Genomic DNA, 12,332 nt, shown 5'->3' with positions numbered 1-12,332 from the left:
CTCGGTTGGGTGGTAAGGGGTGCTCTATGTGCTCAGCAAGCTGTAAGTGATGTTTCTGAGCACCTCCTCAGTGGCAAAGGGTCAAATCTCGAGGCAGTTGTAAGTAACCCCATTTTGCAGGCAAGGCTCAGAGAGGTGGAGCAAGTCCTCCTGGGTCACACAACAGCAAGAGACAGAATCAGGATTTGAATTCAGGCTGCCTTTCAGCCCACACAGCGCTTTTGCCACCACGCCCCCATCTCTTGGGGGACAGTCATGCAATAACAACAATAAACTGTTCTCCTTGCTGGGCTTTCATAGAGACCATCTCAGGCAGTTCTCCCACTAACCCCAGAGGTAGGAATCGTCAGCCCCATTGCGCAGAGGAAGAAACTGAGGCTCAAGACAGATGACTAAGAAGGGGCAGATCTGTATCCCTCTCCCAGGTCTATGTTCGTCTATGTTCCAGACCCCTACACCCCATCTCAGTGAGGCCTGAGGGACTTTTCCACCTGAAAAGCCATGTTCATTTGTGTCTTTTGCCTTTTGTGTTAGAAATTTGACCATTAAACTGGTGCCCAGGGGAAGGGCTTTACCAACAATCCTTCCTTCTCCTGCTGCTAATGGAGAGAAAGCCCGGGGGCAGGACAGGCCGTACCCACAGCTGAGGGCAGGGCTCCCCTGGCCGCACCTCCCTGCCATCAGAGCCACTGCTGAGGTCTCACTTTAGCCCCCAACCTTGCCCCAGACAGGAGTCACATCCCTTGGGTGCTCTCACAGTCTGCAGAGCGGGCCAGCTGGTGCAGGCTGGGTTGGGTATGACAGCTATGCAGAGGTTGAAAGATTCTAGACGTGATTTCCATGCTCAGACATTCCTAGCCGGGCAGGCCTGAGAACTCGCCTTGAGGGGGGAGAAGGTTTGCGTGGCAGCTCAGATGTGCGGGCTGGGCATGCAGAGGCCAGTGCCTGCCCGTGTCCCTGTCACATGGGACCCAGGACCAGCCTATCCCTGGAGGCCAGCTAGAGATTTTGGGCGGCAGCTCCTGATAGACTTGTGGATGTGGGCAGGCCCTCTGTGCCCTTAATCTGGGAAGGTCTGGAGGGCCCCAAATGAGAGGACAAAGTGTGGCGTAAAGCCCCCAGGGAGCGGGCACAGAGCCCACGAGCAGGGGCAGGGGAGCCTGGAGGCCCCCGGGAGTGGGGGGGCTCTCCCGTGCCTGGATGGTGCACTGGGGCTGTGTCCACAGTGAGGTTAAAACCTAGATGCCTGGGCTGGGCCCAAGGACTGAGGTGGGGCCCTCAGGGCTGATCCAAGGGGGAGTCCTGTGCCTCTGCTCCTTCCAGTGACCTGTCTGGGTCCCAGGGGAGCTTGGTGAGCCTCCAAAAGTAGTTCCAACCTGTGGGATGATACCCCCCAGACTCGGTCACATCACCTGGCCTTTGCATTCACCATTCTCTCTCCTGTGCCTGGATTTAGTTCACAGGTCGCTGCCTCTCTGAAGCCCTCTCTAGAGCCTTGGGGTTACACAGTCACTCAGCAAACATTTGTGGAGCACTGACTACGTGGCTGGCACTGAACTAGGATGGGGAGCAAACCCAGGCTGCATCCCAGTGGCAGAGAGGGGCACTACCGTTTGACAGAAGGCGCAGCTTTAGATCGTGATACATGCTTTGTGTGTGTGTGGGTGGGGGGGGGGTAGGTGGTGTCAGGAAGATGTGAGAGGGCCAAGAGGGGAGGGCCGTGGTGGGTCTGAGGGTCTCAGTCCTGGAGGGAGTCCTGCTTCTCTCTGTCCTGCTGTAAAAAGGGGCATCAGGTCAAACTGTCTCTGCTCCTTTTCTCTTTGTGGCCCCCATGTGCAGCTGGGGCTCTGAGATCTGCTTAGCTCTGTGCTCTTTAAAAGGAGAGGCTCGGGGGGTCACAGGGCACAAAGGGAGGGGCTGGAGCTGCTTGGTTTGCAGCTAAATCGACCCTAGGAAGCCTGTACCCAGCTGGGAGCCACTCAGTGGGGCAGCCTGGCAGGCACCCCTGGGCTGGTCCTGCCCTGACCATCAGGCAGACCTTGACCTGGCCAGGGTCCGCTCAGGCCTGAGGTTTCTGGGGCTGAGTCTGCGCTTTGGGGTTTATTGAGGAGACCAAGGGCCCTTGGGGGTGGGGTGGAGGAAGCCTCCAGGTCAGGGATACACACATGACATCCTCAGGCCAAACGGATGCACCACACCCTCAAATGTGCCTACACAGTGCACGTTCCGGTCCCCAGGAGTCTGCCCACGCCAGCTCCTGAGGTCTCTGCTCTTGGGGTCTGGCCCCTCTGTGGCCACCCAGCACATTCACTGTCAGCTGGGACAAGACCTGCCAGCTGAGCCCAGCCCCAGGCAAAGCCCCAGAAGGGGGACTGGACACTTAGTCCCAGAACAGCCTCCTGTAGGCTCTGGGCTCTGGCCCAGAGGCCCTGGGTCAGGGATGAGGGGCTGGGCCCAGAGTATGCAGGAGGTGTGTCTTTGGGAGGGGACTCGTTGGGCCAGCCCCACCCCCATCCCTGCTCCCTGTGTGGCCCTGGGAAGCTCTTCCTAGCACCCTCCCACCCCACAACCTCACTCCAGGGCAGAGGTTGGAACCAGGGATCCCCAAACTCCTTCAGGGATTCCCAAAGTGTCCGCTAAACCCCAGCATTTATGGCTGGGCCTTGGCAGCCGCAGACACTGCCAGGATGCAGGGTGAGGAGGCACTGGGAACCTCAAGGGTGGGGTGTGTTGGGATTGGGGTTTTTTCACTCATCAACCACAGTGCTTACTCCCACTGAACTTGCACTCAGTCCCTGAATCCTTAATACAAACTTTGAAGTCGGTACTAAAATTCATCAGAGCTGGATTGGGATTTGAAACAATTTTGTGCTGAGGTCTCTGGGTTCTACGATCATCCAGTCTATGCCGCTGTCTCCTAATGGGAGACAAGCTTCCAGGAGAGAACACTGCTCTACAGAGCCTTTGCTAGGCTCCTCTGGCCTTCCTGACTTTGACTGGGGCTCTGAGGCAGGCAGTGGGGGCAGAAGAATTAGCGCCCCCTACTTACTTGTTTGAACCTGCTCATGAGCTGTGTGGCCTTCGGCCTATCCCTTGCCCTTTCTGAGCTCTAACTGCTTCATCAGTAATAACTGCCTCCCTCGTCAGGAGCATTAAATGAAATCACTGGTTTGAAGCTCAGTATACAGTAGGTGCTCAGTAAGTGTCCTGACCCTCAACTACTCACCCCCTCAAGCCTAGAAGGCTATGAACTCGACTGGCCGACTCATACCTGACCTCATTTCCTGGTTCTGCCCTGGTCCACCTTCTACTCCCCTCTGTTCTTCCCCAGAAGGACGTCTCCTTCACTGCCTGCCTGGCCTGGTCCACGGGGCCCACTTCTTCCTCTTCCTGGTATCTATACCTGCCAGGATCTGACTGTTCTACTGGGTCCCCCACAGGCAATCTGGAGGTCCCTGAATATGTTTAGGGCCCTTTGGGTTCATGCACTGCCTTAGAGAGATAAGGCTGAGAATCAGATTGTGGAACCAAGGCCTGCCAATATATATGGGGCTTCTGCTCTTCCTCCAGGAAGCCATCTATGATTTCTCCATCCAGCATCATCTTGGACCTGCGTGAGGATGGGCTCTTCAGTATTTCTCCAGCCAGAATCCAAGCTCCTCAGGGTAGGAGCTGTCTCCTAGAACATTCTTTCCCTAGGGTCATTGGGCTCCTGGCTCATCCTGATACCTGCTTCTGTGGCTTGAACTGTCAGGTACAATCCTCCCTGACCTCTCCCTTTGCTGAGCTTGATTATGGAGTGGGGTAGGTGCTGTGGGGTCAGAAGGATCTAGTCTCACTCATATCCTACTTTCGTCTCATCCTGTAACGCTGGGCTGACCACTCAGCCTCTGTGGTCCCGTCTGTCAAATGGGCATTCTTTCAGTAGCTTGAGGGTTGCTGGGGGTGGGGGGTTGGGGCTGGGGAGGTGCAGAGAAATGATGGATGTAGCAGGCATGGGTCCACTTGGCTAAGGGGCTCAAGATTTTCCCAAGCTGGTGGCCACTGGGTCCACCTTGCGTCCCTGAGGCAGCAGCACAGCTGTGAGTCATCTAATGTTGGGAGAAAACAAGCATGGCCCCCTCTAGCTTCCTGTGGCCATGTCCGGCCCTTGTTCAGCAGCACAATCGCTCAGGTCCAGGCGGCAGGGCGGGCAGTTTAACCCCTTCGAGGCCAGTGGATGCCTCCCTTGCCCCCTCACCATAGTAAGCCGGAATTGGCAGGGCTGCCAGGCCGCTGGAGGCCACCTGCTGCCCTCCAGGCTGAAGCCCACAGCTGGCTGGATTCAGGCCAGATGGGAGAGACCCTGCCCCCTGTCCCCTGAAGGTGAACCAAGGCGCCTGGTCCTGGCACTCCTGGCCGTCAGCATCATTAGCCCTCTTGCCACGCCCTGCTCCACACAAGCCACCAGCCACAGCAGCCTCCCCCAGAATGCCCTTTCTCTCCTGTCAGTTCTGTCTGTCTGTCACTCATGGCGGACACGTCCTTGTAGGGGCTGGGGGACAAGCATGGCGCTCGGCTCAGAGTAGCTCCCCCAGCGCTCCCCAGAGGCAGAGCTGAGTTGAGGTCCTCTCGCTTCCCCTCCTGCTCTCACCTGCTGGGGGCTTCCTGACCTGAGGGGCCAACACCTTTATGACATTCACAGCCTTGGTCAGCCCTGGGGTAGCAGGTCAATTCAGTTGTAATTTTTTGTTGTTGTTGTTAATCTCACCCAAGGATATGTCTATTGATTTTAAATATTTATTTATTTTTAGAGAGAAGGGAAGGAAGGGAGAAAGGGAGAAAAACATTGATATGCGAAAGATGATTAATCCGTTGCCTCTCACACCCCCCCACTGGGGACCTGGCCCACAACCCAGGCATGTGTCCTGACTGGGAATCAAACAGGCTATCTTTGGGTTAGCAGGCTGGCACTCAATCCACTGAGCGACACCATCCAGGCCTGTTTATTGATTTTAGAGAGAGAGGGAGAGAGGAGGAGAGGGGAAAGGAATGGGGGGCAGGGAGGGAGAAGGAAAGAGGAAGAGAGGAAGAAAGGGAAAGAAAGAGAAAGAAAGGGAAATGTACATGGATGTGAGAGAGAAACACCGATCGGTTGCCTACTGTACATGCCCTGACTGGGGATGGAACCTGTGACCTTTTTTGTGTACTTCGCCTCATTAAATTTACTCACAAAGAGATCATTTCCTTTGTTTTATGGATGAGAAAGCTGAGACATGGAGAAGCTATGTGGTACCCGAAAGAGCCTGAGCTCTGCGGTACGAGGTCCTGGTCCGATCCCCGGACCCCAGCTCTTGCTTACCTTCTCCAGATCTCAGTTTCCTTCACTGAGAAATGGAGAAAGGCTGTAGCTAACCCATGGCATGGTTGGGGGCAGTGAGATAAGGCGTTCCATTGTATAAGTGCCTTCTGTGTGTCGCCTCCAGTTCCCACACAAATTGTTCAGACAAGCAAACAGGTTTGATAATGTGGAGTCATTTTCCCAAAGTCACGCGGGAAGTGAGTGGCGAGCTGGGATCTGCCCCCAGGACGACTGTCTCCGGCCTGGGCTCTCACCCTATACCACCCGAGTCAAGTCCTTTCGAGGGGCTCCCCTAAAATATGAGGGCTGTGGGTATCTGGATGTTAGGGGAGAAAGGGTGGGCAGCCCTCCTGACCCCAGCTCCCCAGCTCTGAGCGGGGTAGGTAGAGGAGGGGCGTCCACTGGCACAGTCTCAAGTACCCAGAGTTAAGCCTCAGTTTGCCTGTTCTGAAAATGGGGCACATTCTGATGGGGGGGTGCGGGGGGAGGCTCAGAGCTCCCCATCCAGGGCTTCTCTCCCAGCCCCACCACAGAGCCTTGAGGGAAGAGGCCCCAAGGGGAGCCTAGACCTGGGTGCCAGTCCTCTGGCCCTGGCCTGCTGGCGACTCAGGTGGCACCCTGCCCTCTTTGAGCCCGGCACCGATGCGAGTCACGAGTGGGAGAGTCCACATGTGGGAGAGCCTACCCTTGCTCACTCCCCCAGCCCCGAGGACGCCCATTTGTGTGCTTCCCAGTGCTGCCCTGGGCCAGGAGGAGACCCCGTGCCCTGGGGCCTGGCTCTTCCCAGGAGCCCCAACAGCAACCGTTCTACAGGTGGGGACAGCAAGGACCCTCCCGCCTTGGGCACGTGGCGGTGGGTGGGTCGGGGTCTGGGGAGCGCTCACTCACCGCGCCTTGGGCTGGAGCTGTCGTGTCCCGCAGGTCAGAATGTCGGGGCTGAGTGCTGTGCAGCTCTGTGGAGCAGCTCTGGCGGCCTCTCGAGGGGAGCCACACCCGCAGGGCAGCGAGGGAGGCCAGCCGCCGCCCCTCCAGGGTTTCCAGCTGGCCCTGGCCCACTTCCCCCCGGGATGGTTTCCTGTTATTGTTTCTGCGTGAGGGCCGGGCTGGCTGCAGCAAGGCAGGCCCCATGGTGGGCGGCTGCCCGGCCCCGCAATGCTTTCCCCACAGAGGCCTAGCCCTGGACCTGCCTGGGACGCTCAATTCACACCCCGACTCCGGGCCTCAAACCTGGGGCCCCATGCTTAGCACCTGCCATGGGCCTTAGTCCATCCTTCTTGTAACCCCAAGAGCAGGTGTTATCACTGCCATTTTATAGCTCAGGACACTGAGGCTCAGCCAGTTGAAGCCCGTCCACCCAGCTGGGGCACAGCAGAATCAGATCCAGCCAGGGTCAGCCTGGGCTCAGACCCAGGTTCTCCCAGGTGACCTCTGACACACCGAGGGCGGAGCAGACTTTGCAGGATCTGGGGAGGCTTCAGGGGCCTCAGGGGGGCGGTGGTTGGGCAGGGGGAGAAGGGGAACAGACAGCATCTCTCAGCTCTGGAGGGCCCACCAGCTTCTCTGTGGTGAAGGTGGCGTGGGTTCCAGCTCAGAGTGCCATCCTGGGTGTGTGGGGGCTGTTTGGGTTTAGGGATATCAGGGGGAGTCAAGTGCCCTGGTTCTGCTCCTGATGTGACTGTAGGCCAGTCATGTCCCCTTGAGCTTCAGTTTCCTCATCTGCAAAATGGAGATAATCAGAGCCGAAGCCCTGCAGGGCTGTAGAGATAAACAGGACTCAAATTGCAGCTTGGAAGCTGGGGAAGCTGAGGCAGGACCAGAGCTCATGGGAACCAAGAAGCTGGGTGGGCAGGTGGGAGTGGGTGCCTCTGATGCATATGAAAGTCATATGAGGAACTTTTACCAACTGCAGATACTGGGCCCCACCCTAGGCCAACCAATTTGGAATCTCCCAGGGTGCGCAGTGGGAGTCTGTCCTTTGAAGAGCTGCCCCCGTTTTTCCACGAGTCAGTGAATGGTTGGGAAGTCCCCAAATGGTTCCGTCAGACAGCGGGATAGACCTGAGAGGGGAAGGGCCCTGCCCAGGTCACTCAGTAAGTCAAGTGGACACTGGTTTGGAGATGGGGCATGGAATGGGGGGTTGTTTTCTGGGGAGAGGGAGATAAAGATTTCTGGGCATGCTGAGTTTGAGGGGCCCTCGGACACCCAGGCAGCGATGTCAAGTTGGCAGTTGGAGATGGGGGAGTACAGCTGGCCTGGAGATGAGGTTTGGAAGCCCTGGGAGTGGATGCGCTTACAGGCAGGGAGGCCGTGGGCCTCCGAGGTGTGTAGATCTTCTAGTGAAGGGAGCCCATCGAAGGAGGGAAGCCAGGGAAGCAAGGCCAGAATGGGGCATCAGCGGGGTCAACCTTGGAAAAGTGAGGCTGGATTTGGAAGATGGAGGCCAACGATGACTGTGACCAGAGCAGGTTAAATGGACAGACGTGGATGAGACAAGTTGGGGGGCTGGAGGAGGGGGGCAAGGAAGTGGAGGCCTGAGTGATCACAGCTCCTGTCATAGGGCCTGCAGCAAACAGGAGCAGAGGAGTGGGAGGTTTCCTGGTTTTACAGACATTTTATAAAGCTGTGTTTTTGTGCTAAGGGGATGTCCAGCTGTCTGGAGGCCAGGTGATGCTGGAGGTCTCTGTCCTGAGGTGGCCTCTGAATGGGGTCCAGCACATTTGATCACTGTTTGTGGAATAAAGAAGGCTCAGTGGTTCCTTCTCCAACAGGATTAGCTCTGCCTTCTCCTGCCGCGGAGCATGGGGGTGACCGCAGAGGAGCCAGGCCAGGCCGGTGCTCTGTCCCTGGTGCTCCAGCCCCTTACCCCTGCCTGTGCCAGCTGCCTGCCTTCCTGGTGTACATGCCCACAGGGCATAATTTCCTGCTGGGTCTCAGACCTGGCGCTGGTGGCCGATGGTGGCGGGGTCTGTGCTGGCACCTTCTGCCAGTTCCCTTTGTGTTTCTGCTCTGTGGGGAAGTTGACTCTGCCCTGAAATCTGCTCTTCCTGTCATGTTGTAAACAAGGGATGGCCATCCAGGCATATGCCCCTGGGGTGGGGACAGGGTCACCACACACAGGTCGTCCAGGCCCCAGGAGGGAGGCTAGTGCCCCTGAGGATCTCATGCCCAATTTCTGCCACTGCCCATCCCCTGCTCCAGCCCCTCTGGAGGCAAAGGAGGTAATGGGAAGGCGCAAGGCCAGGAAGTGCCATCAGGAGCAAAGGAGGCAGCTGGTTGGCCGGCAGGAAACGGGATGGTGTGCGAGACCTGATTAGCAGCCAGAGGAGGAAGTGACAATGGGGCGGTGGGGCAGCCTGGAGACACACACCCAGCCTCTGCCTGGGGAGGGGGCCCTGGCATGTATGTCCTGCTTGGAGAGGCCCAGCCTTGGGGGTTGGCAGACCCAGTCCAGGTCCTCCCTGGCCCACCGCTGACTCGGCGGGCTGTTGGCTGACCTCTCCGAGCCTCTTTCTGCACCTGGGAGGCAGGTTACAGGTCAGACTTGCAGGACTGTCCTGAGCATCAAGTGAGACAATGTAACAACAGCATCTGCTGAGCAAGTGTCTGTCCACCTGTCTCAGAATTAGAACAACTGTGGTGGAGGGAGTGTGTTGAAATGCAGATTCCTGGGCCCTTCGCCAGGCCAGTGGGGTCAGGCTTGCTGGCCGTGGACCCTGAGACCCACAGTCTGCAGCTCCCGGCAGTGTTCGCGCGCTCGTGGCGAGGGCCGTGGTCTGTATGTGCTGGCAGTGCCCTGGGCTCTCTCCAGGGTCTCCTCAGTCTCCAGGCAGCCCTGGGCGGCGGCACTGTTGTCACCCCCATTTCACAGATGGGGAAACAGACTAGGAATTAAGTGCGCCCACGATCAGAGCTGGCCATGGTGGGATGGAAGTTCTGAATCAAGGCCCCCATTCCACCAGGCTCCCCTGCCCCGCTGCACTCCCCTTTCTTTCTTTTCCAAGGTGGTCACGGAGGCCCAAGGACAGCTGCAGGCTGTGCCACTGGTTTCTGCAGAGGTCGTGGGCCTGTAGCCATGCAGCCGCCTGCCCCGGGGCCTCTGTCTGCCCCTCACCTGCAAACAGAGTGCCATTAAGGCTTCTCCACCCAGATCTTGCCCCCTCTGCTTCACACCCTTCTCTGGGCTCTGGGAGCATTACAAGCACCCCTTCACCACCCACCACCTCCCTCATCTGCTCATTTTCGCTCCCCATCACCCCCAGAGTGTGTCTCCTTAGTATGTGTGTTCCTGGTGGGTACCCAGCGCAGGATGGGTGCCCCATAAATGCTAATCTGAAACTGGGCTCCTTAGAATGCCAGTCAGCACACCGTGGGCCAGATCTGCAGCTTCTGTAGGGGCAACATGGGTGTGGGCCTCTTCCCTTGCACCGAGTGGCCCCGGACCCCTACGCAAAGCCCTGGCAGAGGGGGACAGTTGCATGTGTTGGGCTCACAGGCAGCCCGCTGGGCTCCTGACTGCAGGGAGAGAGGGCAGCACTGCCTGGGGGCTGACCTGCTGGCCTGCTGCGTTACTGCCCAGCAGGATTTGGAGAAGCTCCTTGGCTTTGCTGATGAGGGTGGAAACGGAGAATAGGGGTCAGTGTGGGGTGGTCTTTGGAGGCTCCGGAGGGAGGAGGAGCAGGAAGGAGGAATGGCTGTGGTCCCACAGAAACAGGGAGAGCACCTCAGAGCAGGGGGACAGGGCTGGGCTCACCTTTGAGTTTCCAGAGCTGAGCTTGGGGTGGGCACAGAGCAGGAGGCGCTGAACAAATGAGGACACGAATGAGTGAATGAATGAGTGGATGAGCCACTGGCGCGTTGAGGCAGACACAGGCGCAGGGCCAGGTGTGAACTTGTGTTCTGCGCACAGTGAGTCCTTTTCTCAAGGCTTCAGGGAGTCATCCAGTCAATCAATCAGTCTCTGCCTGCTCTGTGCCAGACTGAGGGTGGCACGCAGGGAAGTGAAAGACACACTGGGGTAGAGTTAATTACAGTCACTAACACCGATATGAGCTGAACTCTGTGACCTTGAGGTAGGGTGTGGATGTGCCCGTTTTACAGCATTAAGTGGCCTGCCACCGTGTCCCTGCCCACTTGAACCAGGGCTCTAACGAGCATGCTGAACCTTGTGGAACACACTGGATCTGCTCTTAGGCTGAGATGCCGCAGGTTCCTGCCTCCTAGCCTGTGCCCACACACTCCCTGCCACCCGGGTCCCCTTCCCTTTCCACCCTGCCAGCCCAAGCCCTCCTAGCCCTCCAGTGCCCAGCTTACCCTTCCATCCAGCCCTCCTAGAGTTCCATTCTGGAAAGCATTTTGTCCCCTGGGAAGCTTACACCCCACCCTGCACCCCATTTAAATAGGCCCCTCCCCGATTTTCTCATGTAGCTAATGATTCCTCACTACAGCCGAGAGAGTTGTACATACTCTCCATGTTCCCTGGTAAGGGAGCCGAGGCTCAGAGAGGCTGTGCAACTTACCCAAGGTCACACAGCTCCTGAGTAGCAGAGCAAGGATCAACCTTCATGTTTCGGTTCCCAGTTTAGTGGTTACTCTACGTCATCCTACTCCTGACAACCTGTCATTGCTTCACAATGTTTTATGCTCTATCAATATTTTTTTTTCAAATTTTTATTTATTTATTTTTATTTTTTACACTGTACTAGGATAGAACCCTGGCTGGTTTGGCTCAGTGGATTGAGCGTCGGCCTGCGAGCTAAGTGTCGCTGGTTCGATCTTCCAGTCAGGGCACATCAGAGAAGGAAAACTCTGACTCCAAAAAACCTCCGCTGCCTTGCGGCATACCTCTTCAGGGGAAAGGCTAAGGGAGTAAACCCCGACAGAAAATCCGGAGCCGGAGTCCCTAAGGCGGTTTGACGTTGTAGTCATCACCGGCAACTCCTGCGGCGCACCTGAAGCCAAGCTTTATTGACTCCGTCTTTCCCTTGGACCCTTCAGCTGCGAAGAGAGGGGGGGTCTGCTGCATGGGCAACAGCAGACCCTCCATATCACCCTGCCCAGGCTCTGTAGCTTCAGCTTCACTGGAGAGGACACTCCAGCGTCATCGCAAGATGTCGATTCAACACGGGAGGAGACAGATACCGTGTCACTCCCGAGTCGGACTGCACAGCCATTCTCGGCGGTGCAGATAGACTCTTAAGAAGCTACACCATCGTCTCTCGAGACGGATGGCTGCCGACGACTAGGATAGAATGGATCACCTCAGTAGTTTCTGAGGCTAATACATTTCTATCACCACGATTACTTTAGTAAACCTGGTTGCCTTCACTTCTGCGACATCATGCAGAGTCAGTGATCGAGTTTGTACTCCATCAGTATTTAAAATTACATTTAACAGTGCCCAAACTTTGCATAGCTCTGTGCTGGGTATGGAGGACACAGAGGTGACTCAGGCTGGGTCCTTGTCCTTTATGGGTCCCGACTTTGATGGGAGAGACAGATGCCCAGTGTGTGCTGTGCTGGGTAGGACCTGGTTGGGGGCTGAGGTGTGTACCCCCTGCTGGGTGTGCTTGCAGCCACTGGACTACTGAGTCCCCAAGCTGAGCTGGCCCATGGAGTCCCCAGCAGAGCAGGACTGGCCGAGCAGAGGGAACAGCAAGGGCAAAGGCACAGAGGTCTGTTTGGGAAGGAGAAGCCATTCCATCAGAAGGAAGCCCTGAGGTTCAGGGAGGCACTGTCTAGGGATGAGGCCAGGTGGTGGGGCCTCTTGTGCCTCACTGAGAGCTCAGGTAGAGGGACCCTGGGTGCCTCACCCTAAGCAGGGGTCCAAGGAGCCCTGAATTTTAGGAGAATCGCCCCGACCAGGCTGGTGTCCTGTGGGCAGCCCAGGCAGAGGCCACAGGCCAGAGAACCACAAGCCAGCGCCACAGAGCAGGTGGTTGCTGGAGCTGGGAGGGGGGACGGGAGCTGAGAGAGGCTTCTCTGTGACCAGGAA

At 57.3% G+C, this 12,332-nt stretch overlaps 1 non-coding gene across 1 annotated transcript; it reads right to left on the bottom strand.

The window, feature by feature from the left end:
* Positions 1–11,572: 11,572 nt before the first annotated feature.
* On the bottom strand, positions 11,573–11,705 carry LOC149994041 (small nucleolar RNA SNORA66). The gene has a single exon (XR_016507921.1). It is a non-coding gene; the product is annotated as a small nucleolar RNA SNORA66 (small nucleolar RNA).
* Between the last annotated feature and the right edge of the window lie 627 nt (positions 11,706–12,332).

The sequence above is a fragment of the Furipterus horrens genome, unplaced genomic scaffold (assembly GCF_987537825.1).
Source record: "Furipterus horrens unplaced genomic scaffold, mFurHor1.1.pri manual_scaffold_13, whole genome shotgun sequence".
NCBI lineage: Eukaryota > Metazoa > Chordata > Mammalia > Chiroptera > Furipteridae > Furipterus > Furipterus horrens.
This window is presented reverse-complemented; position numbering and strand designations above follow the sequence as displayed.